The sequence below is a fragment of the Leucopleurus acutus genome, assembly GCF_964270905.1.
Source record: "Leucopleurus acutus genome assembly, chromosome: 9".
NCBI classification, from domain to species: Eukaryota; Metazoa; Chordata; class Mammalia; order Artiodactyla; family Delphinidae; genus Leucopleurus; species Leucopleurus acutus.
In genome coordinates, this window is record NC_139144.1 from 87356374 (window position 1) to 87383034 (window position 26661).

At 41.0% G+C, this 26661-nt stretch overlaps 1 long non-coding RNA gene across 3 annotated transcripts in view; it reads right to left on the reverse strand.

Moving 5' to 3' along the window:
* LOC309966089 overlaps nucleotides 1-26661 on the reverse strand; it is a 198599-nt gene that overhangs the window by 64166 nt on the left and 107772 nt on the right. For all 3 annotated transcript variants that reach the window (XR_014326429.1, XR_014326430.1, XR_014326431.1), the window contains 3 exons: nucleotides 25914-25969; nucleotides 17051-17132; nucleotides 11530-14766 (listed from right to left, as the gene is read on the reverse strand). This is a non-coding gene — a long non-coding RNA (uncharacterized lncRNA). The remainder of the gene's footprint in view (nucleotides 1-11529; nucleotides 14767-17050; nucleotides 17133-25913; nucleotides 25970-26661) is intronic.

Sequence of the window (26661 nt, forward strand, 5' to 3'; positions counted from 1 at the left end):
GTGAAAATCAGAAGGGACATTATGTTTAACTTGAAAAGAACATATCAGACCTCTCTGTGGTTCTCTGAGACCCTCTCATTATAGCCAGCTTGAAAAATTCCCCAGGACTAGGAAAGAACCTGCAAGCCCAAGAAACAAGATGACATTTTCCCACCAGCTAACAGGAAAAAACATAACTATGAGGGAAACCCTGAGTGTCCTAAAAACGTACTCTATCCTTACTGCGCCCTGTTATCAGAGGATTGAAGAATTCTGGAACTGGACAAAGGCTCTCAGGCAGAGCTGCTCCAGAGACACCGACACCCAGAGAGCTTGCCCGGGCTCACTCGGTGATGCTGGATTTAAAGACAAACCCCTGGAGCACAGTTATGTTTTCTTTGTCATGTTGTATTTTTTAACAGGCATGCTCTGTATTTTAAAGGCAGCTTATTAAAGGTAAGAGGTATAGAATATTTGGAATACTCTTTTTACAAGCCATTTGATTAATTCCATTCAGCAAATATTTATTAAGCACACAGTACATACCGTACACTATAATACCAGGCACTGGGCTAAGCGCTGAATGGTGAACAGGATGCCATCATCCTTCCTTCACCAAGCTAGCAATGATGATTTAAAAGAGGCATAGGATGCTATTGGTACACCTAAGAGGGGGCTCCCATCTGGTCTAGATAGGTTAAGAATGGAAACCTGTATGAAGTGACATTTTTAATAACAGTAGTAATCATTATTATCATTGTTGCAACCTTGATTGACTACTATGGGTCAGATAGAGTTTTTGGGTTTTTTTTTTTTAACATCTTTATTGGAGTATAATTGCTTTACAATGGTGTGTTAGTTTCTGCTGTATAACAAAGTGAATCAGTTATACATATACATATGTTCCCATATCTCTTCCCTCTTGTGTCTCCCTCCCTCCCACCCTCCCTATCCCACCCCTCTAGGTGGTCACAAAGCACCGAGCTGATCTCCCTGTGCTATGCGGTTGCTTCCCACTAGCTATCTATTTTACGTTTGGTAGTGTATATACGTCCATGCCACTCTCTCACTTCAGATAGACTTTTAAAAGCACTCTCCATGCACAAATTAATTTTCACTATAAAGTGGAAATTAAATCTTATAAAGTGGAATTTTATAGATGAGAAAATTGAGGCACAGAGAGGTCACCCAGTTCTTACATAGTGGGGTCAGACCAGACTGTATCCTTTTCAGAATCTGCCCTGAGGGGAACCCAAACTAAGATAAGACAGGGATGAAACTCGAGGATCAGAACATTCAGCAAAGAGCTGAGCTCTCTGAATACGGGGGTGGTAAATGGAGTAGGAATACGACAGGTAGGAGCGGATGGGGCTGGGAGGCATGACCAGGTGAGTGGGGGAGGGTGGGAGGAACATGAAGCCCACGATCAGGAACCTTGGAGGGCAGCGGTGAGTGATGTCCAGTCGGGATTTTCATTAGGTTCTGCTATGTGGAGGGGGAAGTAAATCTCCTCTGCGTCCCCCTGTGAATCCTAGTGTTTGATGATTTGTTTACGAGGACACATACTCTATAGGGCCCCGATCAAGTTGGGTACAGGATATCACAGAATCGGGTGACAGTTAAGAAGAGAAGTGACACGATGAGGCTGCTTTTCAGAAGCATCACTCTGAATGCAGTCGGGAGAATGGATTGGGGACGAACATCAATAAGCAGGGAGAGGGATGCTAAAATGCAATAATTTAGGTCAAAGGTGATGGTAACCAAGACGGACACACTGGAGACAGAGTAGATGGATTTGAGAATGGCTGAGATGTGGAATTTTGACCCGATTTTGTTTCTTTGTGGATTTGGAAGATGAGGAAAGAAAAGGCGCAGTAAATCACAGGTTTCAAGCTTGGGTAACTGGGATCAGTTTGGAATCTGTTGGCTATGAGGCGCTAGCAAGGTATCAAGTGGGAATGTCCAGTTGGCATCTGAATACAAAGCCTGGCGCTCAGAGGTGGATAGAAAGAACCTGCAGAGGGCAAGGAGGAGAAAAAGGCAGAGGGGCAGGGCAAGCCAGAGAGGAGAGGACATCAAACAGGTCACGGAAGATACAATGCTAAATATATCTGGCGAATGCGGCAACAGAAGGATAGGTAGACAACCATCAGCTTTGGCCAGAGCAATATCAACTTGGTCACAGGTGCAGAAGCCAGACTGGAGGAGCCCGAGGAGGTAGCAAGGGTGAGGAAATGAAGGAAGCAAATTCACACAATTCCTCCAAGAAATTCGGCCCTGGCAGGGGAAGTGAACGGAGAAGTAAGCGCAAGGGAAGGCAATATGAAGGCCGGTGGTTTTGTTTTCAATTGGTAAGCCTTGAGTAGGTCTACTCCCTCATGAGAGAAAGTCAGTGGCGGCTGGCAGGTAAAGGTCAGAGAGAGAAAGTCTCTGAGGAGGTGAGAGGGGATAAGGTCCAGAGCGTGGACACGGGGAAGGGCTCCTCTTCCAGTGGAGCAGGAGGCAGGGAAAGCAAGGCGGGTGCAGAGGAAGTGTCGACTGGGGCCAGAACCTGAGTGAGCTCACCTTCTGGTGTCTGTTTTCTCTATGCCCGGGAGGCTGGGAGAGCTACAGAGACCGAGGAGTGAGAACGAGCTCCAGGGAGAGGGCTGCCGAGAGATGACAGGGGCCTGGGGCGGCAGGGAGCAGCCACGCTCAGCAGAAAGTGACCTCCGGACATCACATCATGACAGCCACATGCCAGCGCTCTGCGCCTCTGCGGCACTTACCAAACAACGCTGGGAACATAAACAAAAACCCGACGACACCGAGTGGACCTCGTGAGAGGCCCACCTTTCAGTACAGTAGGGTCGGGTAAGTCAGCTGTAGTAACATCAGTCTTCCTCAGGCCTTAACCACGTACAGTAAAACGAAGACAGATGCTTCCAAGGCGTATGACGGCCTTCCTGTGACAATGTGTGGAAAGCTCACCTTCAGTCTACAGTCAAACTCGGTCTGGATGTGTAACCAAAACGTCATATTTCAACACCATTAACAGCGCATTAGCAACCTTCGTGTTTGGTCTGAGCTGGATTTTGCTTTCGGGCATCTCCAACCCTGCTAAATGGGCACACGGATTACAGGGAGGGTCGGACACGCCCCTCCTTCCAGAGTCGTGCGGGGAAGCACGGGTGGGAAAACAGTCCTGTCACAGTCGCTTCTCCCAGACTCGGCTCTAGTTCTTGCTCTGGCCAGGAAATTGCTAGAGAAGCAAAAACAGGGGCCAGGAACTGAGCACAGCGGTACAAGTCCAAACACAGGCTGGGGAGGTGGTATTTCAAGTGAGCAACTGTTGTGTTTTACTTGAGCTCAGAGCCAAGTAGGAGGAGAGGAAGATGCGGACTCAAAGAATATCTTTCCCTGTAAAGTCTCTTTGTAGCAACAAAAGGAATTCTAGTAATTAGTGTGCAGCACCTCTTGTATTTCCAGGGCGTACACCTCCCAAGAAGCTCAAAAGAAAAACCTTTCATTCAGCATCCTTTGCGGGGGAGAACTGAAATGAACAGTAAAACCTGACCAGTTCAATCGACTGGGGAGTGTGCTACAAATAGTGAGATATCTGGACCCTAGGAAAGTAATGTACTTTTGCTTTTTAGTTTCTTCTTTTTAAAAAGATTTCCTTTTCTTGTGCACCTTTATTATAAAAGTAATATAATGTTACTACCGGCCAACAGTCCCCATGGTGCTCACTATGACTCAGGCACAGCTCTGAGCCTCCTGCCTTCCTTGAACTTGAGGAAGGCGCTCTGCTTCTGCCCGTTTTAGGGAGAAGCAGAGAGGGGCTGACTCCTTCGCCGATGGGGACCCGCAGAGCTGGTGTTCCAACCCAGGCCGTCCAGCGTCAGAGTCCTGCACTCAACCGCTTTTCTGCGCTGCCATACCATGAAAACACGAATTCTAACACTCGAAAATTCAGGGTGTCAAAAAGAGATAAGCAACATTGATTCTACCCCTCTAATGGAATAATGCGGTGTGTTTCCTACTCTATTCATCCTTCGGTTTTCAAATCCAGGACTCTCTGAAAAGAAGATGGTTTTTAACCATATTCAAGTAAAAACGCTAGATAAAACTGTTCACGAAAACCTGTTCCAAGCAGAGATTCTACTCGTAGACAAGACTTATTTAAAGTCAGCAGATCTATTTTTTGTGTACAATATGCACAAACCAGCAAAACAATTTTTTCGTCACAAGTTTCTTTACGTTAATGAAAAATTTTCTTAAGAGTCGTTATTTTTTTGTCTGACCCACACTTAATTATAATGAGTTCCAAAATCAGTCATTTTGAATCCACGCATATCCAAGTTTTCAAATAAGAAAACTGAAGTTCAAATATTTTGTTCTCTTTGAAGCGGCCTGCAGGCTCAGGTTGGATCGCACAGATTTGATGGTATACTTCTGCGCAGATAAGCACCTGACCTTCAGTGTGGGAATGCTGGAACTTCTAGAGGCCTCAGCTGGGTTGGCTTTATAAAGCAAACAAAAAATGGCCCCCGAAATGGCCCCTGCAAAGTTGCTGTTAGTGACCTTTGACACAAATGTTCCATGAGATGTAAGTTCAAGGCTGCCAGTCACTTGAGGCTTATTAAGGTTGAACGGTTACTTCATAGACTTAAGTCTATGAAGTAACCAGTGTGAACGGTTACTTCATAGACTTAAGTGCATGCCACATGTGGTCTGCACAAACATTCTTTAGGGTTCCTTTGAAATAGACTCACACATATATGGATAACCAATTATCAATACAGGTGCCAAAGCAATTCAATGAGGAAAGGGAAGTCTTGTCTACAAATCATGTTGGAACAACTGAAGAAACATATGCAAAAGAATGAGCCTTAACCTCTACCTTACCCAATACACAAAAATTAATCTGAGATGGATCATAGACCAGAGTATAAAAGCTAAAACTATAAGGCTTCTAAAGGAAAACACAGAAGGATATCTTTACAATCTTGAAGAGGCAGATTACTTAGGAAACAAAAAGTACTGATAATATATGAGGAAATTTGATTAATTAAGTTACTTCAAAATTAAAACCTTCTGCTCATCAAAAGACATTTTTAAGAAAATGATACAGACTGGGAGACTATATCTGCATTACAAGTTTCTGACAAAATAATTTTATTCAGAGTATACATAGGAAAAAAAACTCCTTCCTATCAATAATAATAAGGACTTCCCTGGGGGTCCAGTGGTTAAGATTCTGAGCTCCCACTGCAGGGGGCATGAGTTCGATTCCCTGGTTGGGGAACTAGGATCCCGCATGCCATGCAATCATCATCATCGTCATCATCCAATTTTTAGAAATTTATTTATTTATTTATTGGCTGTGTTGGGTCTTCGTTGCTGAGCGTGGGCTACTCTTCATTGCAGTGCACGGGCTTCTCACTGCGGTGGCTTCTCTTGCTGTGGAGCAAGGGCTCTAGGCGCGCGGGCTTCAGTAGTTGTGGCACGTGGGCTCTAGAGCACAGGCTCAGTAGTTGTGGTGCACGGGCTTAGCTGCTCCGTGGCATGTGGGATCTTCCACGACCAGGGCTCGAACCCATGTCCCCTGCATTGGCAGGCGGATTCTTAACCACTGCGCCACCAGGGAAGTCCCCATCATCCAATTTTAAAATGGCCACAAGAAAAATAAAAATGGGTGAAAGACTGAACGAAGGTATACAAGTGGCCAATAAGAACATGTTAGTCATCAAGGAAATGCACATGAAAAGTCACAAAGAGATACCACTTGCCATCCAGGAGAATGGCTAAAATTAGAAAAACCGACAATAAACAATTGTTAAGAAGGAATTGGAGCATCTGGAACACTCATCCACTGCTGGCTGGAGTATAAAATGGTATAATTATTTGGAAAATTGTTTGGAAGTTTCTTATAATGGTAAACACAGACCTACTGTCTGGTCCACCAACTAAGCCTAAATCCAAAAAGGAATGAGACTGAGAGAGAGAGGACTTGTTCATAGTGGCTTAATGTTCATAACAGCCAAAAAGGTGAAAACAATCCAAATGTCCATCACCAGGAGAATGGATCAAAGAATTGGGTCCATTCATACAACAGAACACTACCCAGCAATAAAGGAAGAATGAACTAGGGTGCACACAACAACATGAAACTTGTGTGTGAAGGAAGCCAGACACGAAAAAGTGCATGCTCTGTGATCCCATTTAGATGAAGTTCAAGAACAGGAAAAAACAGTGATATAAATCAGAAAGTGTTTGCCAGTGGGGGTGGAGGCTGATTGGATGGGGCATGAGAAAACCTAGGTGAAGAAATGTTCTACGTGTTAACCAGCATTGGGTTACGTGAGTGTACTTAACGCCACCAGCATTGCACCGTGGTCGTCTCATTTCTTTGGGACCATCCATACAAGGTATTTCCTCCAGAGGAAAAGATAAAACTTGCTGATTTTTCTCTCATCCAACAGTAGCAGTCAACTGATATGACAGGTCCCAGAACCAGTGTGACGGTGCTCTAAATTCTCAGTCATAGTGTCCTTTTAGGCCCATCATTTTTCAGTAGACTACTGACAAGCCGCACTCAACACATTCCAAGTGGATAGGGACAGAAGGGCACGTGGAACAAGCTGATGATGTTTGTTCTGGCCAATACCAGAAATAAATTACAAGCGCGTTCTGGGAGCTTGCATCCTCGGCGCTCAGGACATTTCAGCACTCTCCACATCTGTTTCTAGGGCATGGCCTCACAGGGCCTGCTCTTTGATCTAGAACAGTCCAGAGGCTCTAAACTGGTAAACAACTTACAGAATACAGAGGTCAGATACCAGAGGATCTTTACTATCCTCAATTACGTCTAAGCCGTTACACAAAGGATAATTAATATGCAACAGTACTACTTTGCAAATTCTCAAGAAAGATTTGGGGCTTCCAGTATTGTACTAGAGATCAGGATAGAGCGAGAAGATTCTGTGTTAGGTTCAATCACATGGGAGCAACTGGCCCTAACTCTGGGGACCTCTGGGGAAGATCTCCAGGGATTCGTCACAGGGAAACAGCTGCTTTTTCCGAGTAAAATGAGGGAACGGTAAGACTGGAAACATCAGTTCAGAGTTTCTTCTGAGATACAAATGGATACCCCTTGTGTGAGAGAAGTTAAAGGACTAATTAGTTAATATCCGATTTTTCCCATCTTCATGGTATCCACTAGGCATTTTCAGGAACTATGGGACAAGTACGAGAAAGGGATGACCAATAAGAATTTGGAGCTTTTTTTCACAAAGGAAATGGAAAGGGAGAATATGAGATGCTTCTTACAAGAACAGGGAGAAGTATGAGGGTCTATCTGCTAAGGAATAAAAGTTATAGAAACGAAGGAACAGGAGATTCTTTCCAAAATTCCTAAGTTTAAGGGCAGACAAGAAATTAAAAAGTAAGCATACGCACATTTATACTTGTATTAAAGATCAGGAACAACTACCACTACTTCTATATATATATATATATATATATATATATATATATATATATATATTTTTTTTTTAATGACTAAGTTGCATGTTTCACAAGATGCATCTTTTCTTCTAGCAATAAAGCTAGAAGAGTGTCTTGGGGTGTTCTGTGAGGAATGACTGTAGCCTCCAGAGCTGGAAAGCATGTCTTTGTGTAATAATGTCAGCTCACTGTTTCTTCCCAGCCAAGTCACTTTTTTAAAATTTTTATTGGAGTACAGTTGATTTGCAATGCTGCGTTAGTTTCTGCTGTACAGCAAAGTGAATCAGTTACACATATAATATATCCACTCTTTTTTAGATTCTTCTCCCATGTAGGTCATTACAGAGTATTGAATAGAGTTCCCTGTGCTATACAATAGGTCCTTATCAGTTATCTATTTTACATATAGTAGTGTATGTATGTCAATTCCAATCTCCCAATTTATCCCTCCCAGCCAATTTATTTTGAGGGTTAGTTTTTCCAAACCCCAATACCCACTGCAGTCATCACGCCCTCATTTAAACGTTTTCCTGGCTAAATGCATTTCTGACTTAATTCTTCAGATGTGCTTCTGACAAATCAACAAATGAAAGGACTTCTCATTTGTTATGGACTGAATGTTTGTTCTCCCCCCCAAATTCACATGTTGAAATCTTAATATGATGCCTTTAGGAGGTGGGGCTCTGGTGAGGTGATTAAGTCACGAAGGGGAAGCCTTCATGAATGGGATCAGCGCTCTTATAAGAGACCCCAGAGAGCTCTCCTGCCCCTTCTACTATGTGAGGACACAACGAGAAGACAGCTTTCTATAAACCAGCCTCCCGAACTGTGAGGAATAAATTTCCGTTGTTTATAAGCCACCCAGTCTATGGTACTTCGTTACAGAAGCCCGAACTAAGTTACCGTTTCAAAATGGTGGTCAGGGCACATGAAAGATCCCGTTACAGTTATAAAAAAAAAGTATACATACCCACCACAGTTAAAAGACTATCATGGGCCTGAGAGATTTCAACCACCATCTGGAAGCCATAAAATGATGAAGTCCTGACGGATGAAGCTGAGCAGAGGCAGCTCACAGCCCCAGAGGTTCTCTGAGACGGCGGCTGCTGCTGCTAAGGCAATAACCCAGTGAAACCTCAAAGCGGCTCTAGACTCAGAAAAAGCAAGGACCGTATGGGCCAGAGATGACAAAAAGGGTAGAAAGGAGACTAACTGAAAAGTCTAAGGACCAACAACTGTTACTTCCGTGCCTAATTCCTATCTTTATGAGAAACAACAAACCTTATAGCCCCCCACCCAGGCAAAAACTAAAAATTAAAAAAGGGAAATGAGTCTCAAAAGAAATTAAACACAATGTCTGGTGAGAACTAAACAGCCAGTGTGGTTCTGAAAACCCCAAAGTCAAGCCCTCTTCACTCTGATACTGAGTCACTCTCCACACGAGGGCTGGCTCTGTGCCACCAGAGGGACGCAAGATGCACCCAACATAAGGAGCCCTGGCAGCCTTAAGGCCACCTCATCTCTATACGAGTGAAGAGTTAAGCATAAATATACAATTAAAGAAAGCCTGCCATGTCAAAGTGGAATACCAAGATACACAACAAAAAGGCCCTGGAAGAAACAGAAAATTCAAAAGAGCGAAGATATTTCGTCAAGAACCCTCAAAACAACTTTTATTAGTGTCCCTAAAAAAATCTGAGAAGCGATAATTACATCCACATAAGAATAACAACAACCAAAAAATGCACAAGAAATAGCAATCCAAGAAAAAGGTCTACAGAATTAAAAATGTGGCCCCAAACAAGAAGTATCAGTGAGCGCTGCATGCATGTGCCTGGGTACCCTGACCTCACAGCTGTGACTCTGACGATATAATCCTGTGTCACAGACCATACCTTACCTAAGATGCACTATATTTACAGCACACAGTCAGAAGTCTAAAATGGCACATGCAGAACATGTTCCTGGGAAGAAGACAGTGACACAAAGCCCCCTTGTTCAAAGAAATCTGAGTCTGTTTTTAACTCCTCTGCTCGTTTGCAAGATGACCTGTAAGCTTCTCTCCATACTTGTCTGTCCTTTCCTACAGGAAGGGAGAAACCAAAGGTGGTGTTTTTAGAGGGACCTAATAAAGACTCCTGGAAAGTATTAATAAGAACTAGCTTAACGTGAAGACCTCAAGATACTAAAACATATTAATGTAGTACATGTGAAATCTTCCCTGGAGATCTTCACATAGAAGATAAACATCCCTCCCATCTGGGTGATCTGCATACTGTCCTTCCCGGAACTACAGAGAGGAACTGAATCACTGGTTCAAAACCCCACTAGTCCCAAAGCTTTCTTTTTATAACCAAAAAATTCTGTAATGCCCTATTTATATTTGCTATTCTAAAATGAAATTCATTGGTAAACATTACCTGGTATACACATATTTTTAAAACATCAATATAATACCTTAAATGTAACGTAAAGGAGAGCCTAAAAGCAAAACAATTTATAATAAAAACATGACATATTTCAATATGTACATAACTTTCAGGTCCCATTAACTATGTAATGAAGTAGATGCTTATCACTTACTTATAAAGAATACCTGGATTAATAGAAGTCAGATCAGAAGCTTTCCATATTAAAAGTACAGGAAAACAAAAGAGGAGAGGTACAGGTGAATGAAAATGAGTATATCCTGTGTGTATTTAAAGTATGCCAAGGTTATCTTGTGCTTTTATGTAAAATGAATTTAGGTCTAAGATCGGATAATTATAAACTAATTTTCACTGCATGAATATCCGACAGGATAGTTGAAACTCATGTGGGACACAGGGCAGTCCTTTCTGTCTTTTCCACTGTGGGACATTTAAAATCTCTGATTCAAGGCCCTTCACTGCAGAACCAAACAACGTACCAAATTTATACTATGTCCTCTAGGGGGCAGCACTGTTGCCATGAGAACCCCTGGCTGATAACCTATGGGAGTTTTCCTTCCAGCCTTCATATTCTACCACAGAGAATGGAATCCTAAAGAACAAAATCAGTAACATACCTAAGAAAAATATTAATTTAATAAGGAAAATGACTATGAAGAAATTCGTTTAGGTTTATGCCATTAACTATAGCCATACTCAACACTATTTCCTCTATTTGAATTCAAGATAACTAGTTACTTCATATAGAATATGGAATGAAAAGCTGTTACCTCTGTGACATTTATTTAGATAGCACGAAGTGATTCTGGCTTTACAATTTTTAACTTTCAAATCTAGTTAATTAATGATGAACAGGGAGTTTTCCATAGAACTCTACCACTCTCATTTCCTCAAAACAAGAATTAATGCATTCTTTCATATGTGGTCATTACAGGAAGGGGGGAGGGAGCCATTTACCGTAAATGCCTTTCTGATGCAATTCTACCACCTCTCTCAAAGAGAAAATTCATCTAAGAAGGCTTAGTCACTTCTTCAAGAAAAATGCCACTGCACTGAACATCCACAGTTGGAACCCCCTGCGTGAGGAGAGAACTGGAGCTGGACCCACCAGGAGTAAGCGTGGGGGAGTGCCAGGGGGAGAGGTCTCACGGCTCCTTCCTCAGAACAGATTAAGCAGTATGCCTCAAAATTTGGCCTTTAACATAGGGAAAAGTCTGACACATTTGTAACATCATTGTTTCATAAATCATATGCAAACACCGATTTTCCCCGCCCAACTTTTAAAGCCTACTCCCTAAAAAAACATGAGACTTAAGTTACGAACTAGTAACCTACGTTAGCATCTTAGCAGCTAGAGTTATTTTATTTTAATATTAATTATTATTTAAAAATTTCATGCACAGAAAGAGAAATGGAATCCTATGCTTAAAAGATTTGAAAATGAAACTACATTTTGAAGAGGGTGGATTTCACATCAGAGGGAATGATGACATACAGGGTAATCCCAAAAAAGCAACTCAGAGGGAAAAACTTAAGACAAACAGTTCTGAGCTCTTCTCAGAGGACTAATTTTTCTAAAATCTCAAATCCACCCAAAGGAAAACAAGGAACGATTTCTCCAATCTACCCTTACCTGGATGCCCATTAATTCTTCTAACAGCCAGATGCACCCCTTGCTTCTGTGGAGGAGTCAGTGCCAAGCGCAAAGCCCAGAAGTCTCCCAAGACTCAAGGCTGTTTCCTGCTGGAGTCCGAAATCGCCGATTAGTGAATCTGCACATCGTAATATACACGTTCTGAGCAAGCTATTGGCTAAGTGAAGGCAACGAGTGTGGAAGTCTGATTTGCCACCTTTGGGGCATGCCTCTCATATCCCAACTCAGAAAGACGAAAGACACACCACGTCTGAGTGAGTCAAAACTAGACAGGGTTCGTTTTTTTCTGTAGCATTCTCCCTAACCCTACGGAAACCACCGGGAGAACAAACCACAGTGAGATAGGACTCCCTCATCAGGCAAAGTCGATGAAGAAAGAATTATGTCGACGCTGCAATTTAAAAATAAATCTCATGCCACTGCCAAAGTTTTCTGTGTTATGCAGCTGCCTAAGAGTTACACGTAAGTATAGGCACGGTCCACATATTTTTAAGCCAAGAATTCTAAGCCATGGTTTTGGGGCTCAGAATTACCAAGAAGTGGTAAAAATTCTCAAAAGAAATTTAGTCTTTATGCTACACTGATGATCAACGAAGAATGGAGCAGTGGTGTAACTGATCTTAGAATTAGGGGTTTTCAACACGCAGCTCTTGGACCACGTGCATCAGAATGACCTAAAGTTGACTCAGAACTCTGGGGTGGAGCCCAGGGATCTGCATGTTAAGAAGCATTCCAGGTTATTTTTAAATCCTTTAAAGTTGGAAGATGATTTTTTCCTGTCAGTGGAACTGAACAGTTGATTACAGCTGCTGCCATCTTCCCTTTCATTCAGTTATTTTGTCTTTGACTCCTGCTGAAATCAGGAGCGATAAGGGCGCTAAAGCCACCTCAGTCCTGAGGCTTTCACTCCAGGGGAGAGGAGAGCCTGCCTGGGTTCACCTGGCCTCTCCTCCCCACCACCTCTCTACCTGAGAGACAAAAGCTCAAGCTGTGGGAGCTGAAGAACACAGTACTTGATGCTGAAGGTGAACGTTACATGAAAAGATGTTACCAGAATAAAACACGCTGCTGAAAACAAGAGGAGGAAAATGAGGAGAGAGGACACTAACGTTTACTGACTGCTCACGATTTTCCAGGCACCACATCAAGAACGTTACAGACCGTTTTCCTTGCCACAGAAGTCTCACCGAAACAAAAACAAAAAAGCCTGCTTCGCAAGGGGACCCACCGGCAACGCATTCTCTACGCCAGACTTCCCGTTGGCCCTGTATGCCCACCTCCACCCCCATTACCCTCTGAACATAAAGGATTTTTAAAAAGGAAACTGAGCAACATTGTCAGAAATGCACTTAAAATGATATCGTCTGTCCATATGTCTTGTTCTCGGTTCCTTCTTTATCCACCACAAGACTGTGTGAACTTGCAGAAAACTCACAGTCCTTTTCCATCAAGCTGTGCTCCACTTTAAGCAGTCAGTTCACTTCAGTCCAAAGTGCCGGGCGGCAGGGTGGCGGTGGGGAAGCACCATCATTACAACGTGCATAGAGAAGTGTGATTTGAGTATAACAATTATGTTTCACTAAATAAAAAGGGTTTACCTGTTCCTCCAACGTGCATAAAGTTTCTAAGGAAACTTTCTGGATGAGGAGAGCCCAACTTAGAAAACAGTGTGCTTACGAACAAGCTTTTCCAAGTGCCCCCCGCTGCGTCTCAGGATGACTGCACACTCTGACATCCTAACACAGACAGGGCTATAAGGAAGCCGACTTGCTATCTTTAATTTTACCGTGAGTTGGTCTAGTGTCTTTGGCGTTCCAACTATTTTGCCTAATAGGTAAAACCTGCATCTGTCAGAGCACCGGTTCTCAAACTGTACATTAGCACTGGAAGCCCTCCCCCAAATGAAATCTTAGGTGAAAGCCCAATAGAGGCACCAGATGAAAGCAGAGCATCCTCGGTTGATGTGGTGGGCTAGAGGATGCAAAGCCCTGCTGATCTGGGCCTGCTGACTCATCTCACCCCTCAGCGTGGCTACCGTGGCAACAATGCCAAACCCCAAGGGCTCTGTTTTATCTTTTCTCAGACCTCGATGATTTTTAAAAATGTATACTTTATTATTTTATTCTATGGATGCCTTTATGTCTCAAAGTTGGGCATATATCAAAATTGTTGAAAGCCATAAGTCCAAATGCTGCTTATTCACTACATTAAGCTCAGGAATTCTGTTGCGTATTTGGCTTGTGTGGACCCAAACAGAGAGATTACAATCTCTAACGGTATCTCTTTGTCAACAATACTCTTAGCATATCTGCAAGTTCAAGGTCATTTTATAAACACAAAATTGTGTCAAGATAATGCATCTTCAATGAATGAGAACATATTCATGATGTACAAGACCCCTTGCCATGATTTCACTTTCACCAGTGGCTTTTAGCTTGCTACCTACAGTACAGTAAGTTTCAGACTATATACTAAAACTCAAGCAAAAGAAAAATATTACCCTGAGATTAATAATGAATAATGAATTTGAAGAGTTGTTTGGTAACCATTATTTTGAAAGGTATAATACCAGGTCGGCAGAGAGAACAAAGATTGAAATGCCTTCATGAAGACTCAAAACTTCAAAAATTCTACTGATAGGAAAGTGTACTAGCCTTTTCTTTTTAAACATTTTCTGACTGCTGTTTCCAAGTCTTCAAAAAGATAATGTGTTTCATCAGCCACAGCCATCACATTTCAAGTGTACATGTGAGAAAGAGGCCAAAGTGAAGGGGCTGTCCTGAGTCACCTGGGACCACCAACTTGAACTGGGGAAAGGCCCCAATGTTCTTCATTCAACTGCCCCTCAGAATAAACGTAGTGTTTGAAAGTAGTAAACTTTTATGTACAAGAGAGTGTCATAAACACTTACATACACAGAAGTGATAAAAGTGATTTGTCATTTCAAAATCCATGCTTAAACATATTCCTATTTTCAGAATACTCTAAATTTTCCTATGATTTCCATTTTAAGTTGTTATTGAAAATAATTATGGAAGTTACTCTACTCATACTACTCTAGTAGTACTTAGGTGATTTTAAGATAGGCAACCTTTTTCCATGAACAGAAGCATGGCTAAGAGAAATAAAGACATTTAGTAAGACCTGGTTACATACCCAAAATGTACTTAACGTTGGTGGGTTAGAACTGGTGCCACTTTTCCCTTAGGATTGATGCTGCTAATGAAAGTTAGTACCCAGAGGTCATTCCACAGAAACTTATTTCACTCATAATGTATCTGTAATACAATACTATATAAATATACGTATACATATATATATACACACACACACACATCTGAAATAAGATGTATACTGCAACTGTGCTGCAATACTAACAATTATATGAGGAATAAAATAAACTAAGAATGATGTTTATTTCTCTATGCAAGTGTGTAAGAAGGTATAATCAGAAGAGGATGAACCAGACTAAGACACTTAAGAGATCTGAAAGTTAATGACACTGACTATTATGCTTTACTCTACCTCCAAATATACTACGCTCTTTCCTCTTGATAATGATTATATCCCCACTCCTGACGTATCAGCTATGACTAGCACCACTGGGGGCTCTCCAAAATCAAACAGAGGGAAGAAAGAAAAAAATCTTAGAGATTTACTTGAAATATGATAAAGATGTATGGATTTAATAACAAAGACTATGACCTAAAGGGGGGTGGGCAGAAAAAGAAGAGAATGTAATATTCAGACTTTCACCAAGTTCGATGGAAAAAGTGCTGGATTAGACACAGCACCTGAGCCAGGACAGCTTGGCTGCTGTGTGGAGCAGGGGTGTGGGAGGCTGACCAAAGGCAACGTGCAGTTGGTCACGTGTAAGGCCTTGTGTGGTAACCTTGGTCCGAATCTGGTTGTCAATCTTTCAAAGAAGTATCAACAGTTGTTTGGTCTGGCTGGTGGCTCAGTTGGTGAGAACAGAGAATCAGGGCTCAGCAGGGGCAGTGGCGTCTGTTCAGCTTCATGGTCACAGGGCATGAGCAGCTCTAAACAGTAAGTAACCAACCATCGGTGCTGGCCGAACACACTGGAGACTACGGACAGCTCAGGACGCCAACAGCTCTCAAGAGCTCTCTGTTCTACCAATAAAGTTACTTTTCTGCGTGATGTTCTTAATGCCTTATTTAACTGGGGAGGAGTGGGACAGAGAAGTTAGGTATCACAATCTGAAAAATCTGTTACTCTTGTCATACCTAACCTTAAACACCTTCCTGAAAATGATTATTGGATCCTATCTTATAGTGATATGAGCGCTATGTATTTTTAATATTACAAATGTGCTGAAAGTGAATCTGAAATACAGTAATACTTAAAGTCCTTTTAAATGACAATACAAACTTTGCCCTTGCTAAATAGGTTGGTGGCATTTAAACATATGGGGGGGGGCGGGGGGTTGTTTAAAGCTGGTGAATCCCAGCTCCACTCTCAGGGGAAGTTAGGAAAGAGAATGAAAAGGAAGGGAGTATTGGTTATAATCAAAGGTATCCCCACTTTGGTTCTAGACAAGAGTCAAACAGGTTTAATGCAGTGTTCTTCAAACTGTGGGGTAATTCATTAGTGGGTTGTGAAATAATTTCAATGCATTGCAAGCAGCACTTTTACAAAAATGAAACAAGAGAATAAAACAGAAAACAAGAGCTCACTCAACTTAGTGTAACTATTGTTTCATAAAGTTAACTGCTTCATGTACGTGTGTTGTGTGTACTTCTTCATGATGTAAAACACAATCCTTTTCGTGAGTTCCAGGAAAGAAAATGGTTTATTAGAAAGAAGATAAAGCACCATGGTTGAGATGAGGTGGGAGGATCATGCTTGGATGTAATTTAATCAGTGCGGTGCCTACACGGCCTTATGTTGAAAACTAACCAAGTTAGTTTACAAAATGCATTTATGTTACCAATCAATAATTCTAAAGATACCAGGCAAGTCATTACTCACTCATTCACCCAGTTAAGTGTCTACTCTCCCTACATAAGGGTTATGGAGAGAGGATGAAATTGTAAAAATTAAATAGGGTCACATATTGTAACAACAGCTAACACATACCCAGCGCTTATTGTGTGCCTCATAGTGTTCTAAGCACTTTACACATCATTAACTCATCTGATCCTCTTAATAACCCCAGAAAGGTAAGTACTAATATTATCCCTGGTTTTTTTTTTTTACAAATGAAGAATCTGAGAAATTAAGTCAGTTGCCTAAGAGGCGAAGCCAGTATCTGAGCCCAAGAAGTCTGGATCCAGACTCCTCACTCTTAATGTACAGAATCCCTAACAGTTAAGAGCACAATCACCCATAATTGAGAGTCCGACTGTGGCACTGGGGAAACGGGAGCCCAGGGGCAAACTTATGCCGTTAACACTACTGCCCAGGCTTTGCTGTCTGTCCTCATTTCTCCTGCTATTAAAGTACAAGCCACAGTCTAGGCCAGAGGCAGGCAGCTCACCTCTTTTACACTTCAATATCCTGGATCCATTCTGAACGTGATTCCCAGCAAATCAGTTCAAACTCCATCCTTTCTTCCTTCCCTAGAAAAAATGTAAGAATGCGAATGAGTAGGTCCCTACGTTTCTGTAATGAATCTAACTCTCATTTATTTAAAAGCTAAAAAGACTTCATTCTCAGGTGCTGGCACTTAAACTTTTCTATTAGCCAAACATTTCTGACACATCTCCCGTGTCTTATCTCCACGAACCAGTGAATCCTGTAGCTGCAGTGAGCACCGCCAGTCTGGGTGATACAGAGCTCGTGGGGGTACCTCTTTCTTTGCACCCACTTGTGTTACTCCCCTCACCGGTTTTCAAATAAGATCCAAAGAAACTGCAGGTGTAATACACACTGTGGCAAGCGAACCATCGTGTTTCAGAAAAATATGAAAGGATGATGTACTAAAGATTTCTTTTCCTCCCGTCTACCCACCCTCATCTTCCGGTTATATACTAAGCCCTATAGGTAGGGCCTAAACAGATAATAAAATAAGTAAAAATCAACATAATTCCTGGTAGCATGGTTACCCTTCCTCAGCTACCTCAGAACCCAAAACAGCACCGTTTAAATGCTGAGTAAACACTATATGCTTCCACATGTTGACAGGAGAAGGCAGTACTATTCCTCCTCGCATTTAATCTGAATTAAAACAGCCAGTGCAAATGAATTCCGGAACAAAAGCGAGACAACATTTAGGTCTCTGTCTGACAACTACACCTGGCCACACAATTTGAAACCTCTCATGAAAGCATCTTGTGACAAAACAAACATCATTATCTTTCAAACGTAAAGAAGTTATAAAAAAATGAATGCATAATGAAGCACTGTACATTGTGATGTGGAGGATCAAATTATTAGAATAATTCAGGATTCTTTCAAAATGCAGTGAAATACTCAGATAACTAAGACAAACTCTGAGGCTTCAGTGTACTGTGACAACGATCTACCACACTTTGCTACACAGACATTCTCTAAGGAGTCTGTCAAAAGTAAGGCAGTGGTTTAACACCCTTTTGAAAAACACATATGAGGTAGAGTGCTGTCAAAATAAAATTTCTAACTGAATAATAACTGTGTATATGCCAGTGTCAATATAATACTAGAAGCTGGAGATATGATTTTACTATTTACCACTAGCACAATTTTTAGGTTAATTTTAGGTATATTTAGGTGACTTCTTTTCCAGGTCGGATTAAACTGTTTACTTCTACCAGGTATTGTGTCTAAAACCAATACTTTTCACATGGGTCAGAGGGTACATTTGCTGTAGTTTAAATAAAAAGGATGAGTCAAGTATATACCAATCTAGTCAGTCAGCTTCTAAGAAAGATACACTTTTGGATAAAAGAGTGGTAAGGTCTGCACTCGACAAACATGACACTTTTGACTAGTGGTGTCACACATGGGGGTTTTTTTTGGTGATGGTGCTCATTTTCCTGCCCCATTTACCCTGTCTCATTAACTGTACTTGGAACCAAGAGCATTCATTTGGTCCCATGCAAATGATAGTAGTACCTGGTTCTAAGAATTCGACTTTTCTAAATTGGGAAGCAAAATTATTTACGGGGTAGGGGGAAAGAAGTCCAACATAAATCTGTAGTCTCAGCAAACTCAGCGCACTAACACAGTAAGTTAACTGACAACACTAAACCTGCCTTTCTACCGGTAAAAAATCATACAGGTAATAATATTCTCAACAGGAGGGGATCTGCCAGAGACCTCCCTAGAATGCAGGAATTAGGGGGTGGTGTTTTCTGGGTTGGACAGGGGCACAAGTAGCTGAGAAAGACATGGAACTTCTCAGGGAGCAACTATTTCTAGAAAAGCAGGTGGTTCCAGGTTTAAAAATTATCGCATAAAACCTTCATTGTCATTGAAGTGACGATTAGGCCTCTCTCTTCCTTTCCTATCTGTACCCATCAGGCTGCCCCCAATCGAGCAGAGTGGAAAAAACAGTACCCACGGTATGAGTGGGCTTTGCTTTCCACTACCTTTTCCTAAGACACACACTTTCCAAGTAGTGTGTTAAAGAACAAAAAGCAAAGACAAAAAAGACTGTGGTTTACTATTAATTTCTGAAAATTATTCAAGTGAAGGGGATCCTTTCACAAGGTATATGTTCATCAATCATGATGTTGTACATTTTAAACATTTTATAATATCATCTGTCAATTATACCTCAATAAAGCTGAAAAAAATCATTAAAAGTCCCGGTTGAAGAAGTGCTATCTACCTGTCAGTATTAGTTCTGCCCTTTAATAATTCCGTGGCTTTGTGCAGTCCTATCAGCTCTCAGAAACTCAGTTTCCTTGTCTGTAAATTGAAAAGGTTAAATGACTTCTAGCCTTCCTTCCTATTCCAAATTCAAATGGTTACATTTAAATTATTCTGTGACTTATTCTCCCCTTCAAATATCTTTGATCTTCATTCTATACTAATTTCACCTTTAAAAAGATAGGAATAGTGGGGGATGGGAGACAGGAGGGCTTGTTAAGATAGATTCAAGTGTTAATTAACCTGTTTTACCCTGGACATTTATAGTTTTAAGAATAGGCAAATGAATTTGAATCTACAATGGAAATGTAATAAAATCCATAATTTAATTGTGTATTAGTTTAAACTTTTCACAATATTTACAATTTATCTTAGATTATAGGGATATTCCTCTATTTTACAAATATATGTTGAGCCACTTCCAAATCCACTGCTGTCTGCTGTGCGTTCCAGGAAGCAAAGAACCCAAAGCAAAACTAAACAAGCAGTTACTGTGAAAAGAAAACTTTTTTTTTTTTTTTAAAGAGAAGTAAGCCTTTATTTCCTTGTTACACAAAAACAGCTGGCTGAGTTGCCAGTTCCTTGTTACACAAAAACAGCTGCTGAAAACTTTTCATTAGCCATGCTAATGTTCCCTTCCATTAAGGTGGTAAACTGAAAATTGATTTTACATATATATTTATTTGCCTCTTCAATCAGAGGTATTGGATTTATTTTCTTCCAATTATTGACGTGGACATAACATACCCCCAAAATGGAAATCCTTCAGAATCTGTCTGCCTAAAAGGTCCACTTCCTACTGAAATCACAAGATGTATCATGTACAACTGAAAATAGCAAATATTCAGGAAATACATGAAACATGTTGATTATATACATTTAAAAAGGGAATATTACTTTCAATTTTCTTATATTACACTATTCTATCCCTGAGGACTAAACAATAGATTGTAAATTGCAAATATTAACTTAAAAATCTTTAACCTCAAGAATATGAAAGTAATGCTACAAACTTAGGAAAATCTGAGTTACTTTTTTACTCTGTGAAAACCCCCTCTTTTAATGAGTATTTTCCCTGTGTGGCTATCACAGATAATCAACAATGTAAAGAAGCTTTTTAAGCCTTTAACTATTGCTGCAACATTACTTAAAGCCAGCTACCATTTGGTTCTGATGAGACTATGGTCTCTGCTGGGAACTGACTAGAACCTTCTGTCATCAAACACATTCTGTAAAACTGGGATGGTGGCAGTATCTCCCCTCACACTCATCACCCAATGCTTAGCACGTAGGAAATAATAAAGGCTATTAATCTGTTTTCTTTGCCATACAAATTATCACAAAAAAATAGGACAGATCAAAACAAACCCATCCTGAACTATAGGAAACACGACTAAAAGAATGTCCTGAGAGCACCACTGAGCATCTCTGTATGTGTCAACAATATCAGCTGCACGCCTTTAGCACTTAGAAGGAACCTAGCATTTCACTTACTTTATTTTTGTTGTTATTTTTTTATTTGGCCACACCATATGGCATGTGGGATCTTAGTTCCCCGTCCAGGGATTGAACCGGTGCCCCCTACACTGGGAGCACAGCGTCTTAACCACTGGACCGCCAGGGAAGTCCACACTTACTTTATTTCTTGACAACATAAATACTTAGGCTCTTGTGCTATGAAGGACTGAAGTTCAAAACTAGCAACCCATAACACACTATATCATATCTTGCTATTTACTGTCTTCTTTTTTCTTTTATTCATGCTTTTAAAACAAGTGCTTGGCTACCTGACGCGATTTCTCATGCTTTTCACAATCAATCTAGGTGCCTTAATAAAGGGGATAAAAATAATTTCCATTTTCACTTCAGTTTCCCCTCACAGAAAATGAATAAAGGAAAACGGCCCAAAAAACTGGACAAGTACGAAATAAATACTTTTAAAAAAATACATGTTGTTCTTGTTTGGGGGTTATCAAACTCACGGTAGTTTATGTTCCCAAATACTGTTCAGATTTCTGCCATAATCTGTCCCCTTGAACCATCAATAATATCCTTTTCAGCTGTGCCATTCTCTGAAGCCAGTAAAACCTTGTCCGATGGTAACGTGGTTTACCTTCTGAAATGGGGGCGTAGGGCAGGGCGGGGGGCAGCACAAATGCCTACGAACGGAGCCAGGCAGGGGGCAAGGATCAACTCCTGCTTCTGTATACTCTCAAAGCTGCTGGTTAAAGGGACTAACAAATACACATTCTGGTGCTTTTCTACTGATTTCCAGGCATGTACGGTGCACTAGGACTAAACAAGAGCAGGCTAGGAAACAGACTAGAATTCATTCTTAACAAAAAGTTTTTTCCTAGTTAAAGGCCTTTTATGGTTTCTTAATTTTTTTCAAAAAGTAGGGATTCAAGCGAAGTAGTTTTGAAGTATTTATTTGCACTCTCTCTTTCACTACCTTCTAGCACCTGCCCCTGCCTATGCTGTGCTAATGCTGTGAGCTCACTGGTCAGGAACGGAACAGGACAAAGGGAAGACCCAGGGCTCACACCAAAGTTTTAGGATCGCTTATAAGGTTACTTGGAAGAAATCATCGGGGAGGTAAGAGAACATGTAGTAGGTGTCTCAAAAGGCAAGAGGACAGAGAATGGAAAGGAATGAAAATAACCCCCTCTAACGGTAAACACAAGACCGAGGTTGACGCAGTCTCGGTGGCGATGGGGATGTGAAGAGGGAACTACAGAGCACTGACTGCCATCTTGGGAGAGGCTGGAAGGATTTGTCCTCATGGTTTATTTATATATGAGCTGCTTACTCAGTTCTTCTGAGATAGGCTCTTCCATTAGCTCTATGCACATTCCCTTTTGTTTTTCCTCAATTTAGAGAGGGCTCTGGATCACCTACCAGTCCAGCCCCTCTGGCATCTTCCTAGGACTGGCCTTCAACTGCCTGGAGACGATATGACTGCCAGAAAGGTACCACTGCATCACCTGCACCTTCCTAGGTCCTCTTCCATGCAGAGATGATGCATTAATTGTGTCCTAGCCCAAATGATATAAATGCACATGGCTGTAGAATACTGCACCGATTCAATCAATCTTCAAAGAAATTAGTGAGTAAAAGAAGGAAGAATATATCTGAGGAACAGTCGTCCAGGAAGAAGTTAGTGTACCTTAATTAATTAAGACTAAGAAGAAAACATCAGAAAATTTTATTGTTTGCATGCTCTATTTATTTAATGGAAAAAATACTTTATGATTCATTTAAAATTGCCATAGAGGGCTTCCCTGGTGGCGCAGTGGTTGAGAGTCCGCCTGCCGATGCAGGGGACACGGGTTCGTGCCCCGGTCTGGGAAGATCCCACATGCCGCAGAGCGGCTGGGCCCGTGAGCCATGGCCACTGAGCCTGCGCGTCCGGAGCCTGTGCTCCGCAACAGGAGAGGCCACAACAGTGAGAGGCCCGCGTGCCGCATAAAAAAAAAAAAAAAAACTTGCCTTAGAAAGTAAAAAAAAAAGGGAAATCAAAATGGAATCCTAGATAATGATTTTTGTCAAAGGATTTTGGTAAATATACCTTAACATCTACTAGCTGTCAAAGTCTGCTTTATTCTCTTCTCACAATACTTTCAAACCCTAGATAGGGCAAAACAAAGCAATCCAAATTGTGCTATATGGCATTTAAAATCATTGTGAAGTATAGGAATGTGTTCACCTATAATACTTGGCTAAGTAATATTATAATAATATAAAATAATACAATATAATAATTTGGCTAAATTTTGGCAAATATGCTATATTTATAATTATATGGAAAGGCCTCATTAATCATGACTGAACACTCAAAGAACCAAATGAACTTTGGCTTGGCTTCAATAACAAAATATTTAGAAACTCCTATGACTACTCAAATGAGATCTTTTAACTCAGCAAACTGGGATATTCTGTCTCATTTATTGCCTATAAACCTTAGAAATAATCTTCAAAGACAGGTGAATACTGGTTTATCTTAGGTTAAAAGAACCATTCTGCACATTATAACCATTAAAACTTATTGTACATACTGAGTAATCTCAGATGTATATAATTATGATTCCTTTATAAATAAACTTGTCTCTGAAATCAGTGAGAATTTTGCTAGCACTGCACAGAAGTCACCACGATATTGTGATAAGGGTTCAAAACAGATTAAGCAATAGATTTTAGCTTCTTGATTTTCCAGCACTAGCCTTAAAACTAGAACCAAATGTATCTCTCATCTAACAAATCAAGCCGCAAACCTACAACATTTAAAATGAAGTTCTTAACTATCTTGGAAGAGTGAATTATCATTTCCAAAAGTTTTGAATAGATCCTGGCTTGTTGGGTGCTTTACTAAACTATCATTTTATATAGTCCCATTAAGAAAGAACACATGAAGGTAAGGAATCAAGTTTTACCATGAAATTCTTTTCCCTCATTGCATATCAGCTCCCTGACTGAGTGATATAGCATGAACGCTTTCAGTTTATGAGATGCTGAGCCAGAAATCCTAAAAATGCTTAAGGAGATTAAGTGATTAAAGTGGGTAACTTCAATGCATTCCAATATACGAGCTTTCCTGCACACTATGAAAGTTTAGTAAACACTGAAATTAATGAAAAATACATGTGTTACTTTTTAAAAATTATATTTAATATGCAAGATCGAATAGCACAGAGGTATCTATTTCATTTGAAATAGTAATTCTTGTCTATTGGTCAGGAGAGGAATGTCAAAGTTCAAACAAAGAAAGTTGAGGAGTGAATGGTATGTGACAAAACAGAAACATAAGCTAAATTACAAACGAGGGAGAGTTTCACACATAAAGAACTAAGTTAAGGCAAGTTCGGGGGCGGGGTGTTTAGGGATAAAAGATACACACACCTTACCACAGAATGTGGACAGAAAGGCAAGAAAGCGGGTGCCCCTACCATAGCACAAAAATACAGCAAGTCTGTCAAAGCACTATTGACTAGTAGGTTATGAAACCCATTTGGTAGGTTATGAGGAACGTTTAAATGAAGAGAGAAAAAAGAGAAAAAGAAAAAGTGATAGAGAATACAATAGACTAGAAAATTCTATCACACTCACATATAGTGAAGATGTATCGGGAAACCATACATCCACGTGTGCAAGTGCGTGCACTGGGTCCTAACGTGACACGTATTTCTTCCTGTGGGTTCCAATAAAAAGGTATGAGAGGGCTTCCCTGGTGGCGCAGTGGTTGAGAGTCCGCCTGCCGATGCAGGGGACATGGGTTTGTGCCCTGGTCCGGGAAGATCCCACATGCCGCGGAGCGGCTGGGCCCATGAGCCATGGCCGCTGGGCCTGCGCGTCCGGAGCCTGTGCTCCGCAACAGGAGAGGCTGCAACAGTGAGAGGCCCGCGTACCGAAAATTAAAATTAAAAAAAAAAAAAAGGTTATGAGAACCACTGACACATGGAGCACACCACTAGTGCCCGCCTCCCTCAAGTTAATAATGTCACACTTCTGAATAGAAAAGTAACTTCCAAAGATAATAATATCCCCAAATGCCAGAGGGGAAGCATGGCAAAACACAAAACCACGGAATATTTAAAATGAACTATGTGAACTATGACACAGAAGTCCAGGGAAAGCAAGCCTTCTAGAGAAACATCTAACACTACCAAAGCAGCCTGCGGGGCCTCCACTCCCAGAGTTTTTCTCCCCACCCTGAATAAAGAGTGGAGGGAGTGGAGCCGGGGGAGACAGAAGAGCTGAAGGTGGGAGGGAAGGTGGGCTCTAGAGCATCACTCTGGCCAGGAGACCCCAGTCTCCCCCCCAGCGAGGTAAAGAAGGCAGGAACCAGTACAGGGTGGGTGAGGAGAAAGGTGACATGTTCAACTTTGCAATCTCAAGGCCAAGCACAGCACTAGGCACGTAATAGGCCCCTTATCAATGTTTGCTGAATGTGTCAGTAGGTCTTAATAACACCGACAGTTTTGTGATGTGAAGGCAGTGCCTGGGCAGCGTCAATAGTCTGAAACTTCTTACTCCAAGTAATCTCGGCATCATCAGAAAATGTGAGTTCTGTTCTTAAGGCCATGCTCTCCATCTTTACTAACTATCCACAAGCCATTTCAGTGGCTACCTGTAAACGTAAGCCATCTCCACAAATGATAAGCTCTTCAAGAACTGTAAAGAAGCTTGTTTTGTTTCAAAAAACAAACTGATCTGACACAAGGTCATCACGAATTGAGTGCTCAAAACCAAAAGTGAATGGGTATTCAACTACTTAGAGTGCTCAAAGATTAAGAAATTAAGTTTCTCAGGCCACTGTAACAGGTCACACAGAGACCATGTGATGTTCACACTTGCTTTAGGGGCAAATGGTTTGTTTTTGCTGGGTAGTTTTTGGATGTATGACTGGTTTAGTTTAGGCTCAGGTACAGCTAAAGGAACTTAATAGTAGCAAACACTCATGTAGTTATTTACTGCGTGCCAGGTAACCTTCTAAGGACTTCACAAATATTAACTCTAATTAATGTGTACACAACCCCTGATAATGTAGTTACCTGTTCAGTGGTTTATTCTGTTCCATTAAAAGTACCTCCGTTTTTTCCATTTTCTCCTGCAAAAGATGAGGAAAATATTGTTAGTGAGTGGTCACAAATGCACACATAATGTTTTATATCATTGTTTGATATCTTCCAGACTTGAGAGTACCAACAGGGCTTCGTTAAACTTTAGTGAATTATTTCAACTGCCTAACTTTACTGAGTTCCTAAATAAAACCATTAAGACAGTATCATTACATGTATCGATAAAAGGAGATTTGAAAAACAAATATTTTATGATTTCAAAAGAAATCAACATGGCATAATAATAAAAAGATAGATGCATAGGGAAACGATGTAGGGTAAGATTCTCCTTGACTCTGAATCATTCTACATTTAATATGCCTTTCCAAACTACGTTCCCTCTGAAATTCTTTTTTAGGTGGCAGCACCCTTCCCCACTGGGTGAAATAATTTCTGTTCTAAAGATAGAAACAATTGGTGAATACAGCTATTGATAGTACAGATTTACTTAAAAATGATAATGGAAAAGCATCCATCAAAAAAGAGGGTGTTGCTTAGGAAAGGGAGCAGTTCAGAGAGTCTCCACCAGGGGACATTTACCTCGGGGAACTCACAACTGTCCAGGTTCTGTCCCTCCCTCTGCTGGCTCCAAAAGTCTATCTCACTAAGGTGCCAAAAATGATCATGTTTATCAATACTGATTCACGTTAACAAAGCTCATAAAAGATTGACGGATAAGCCA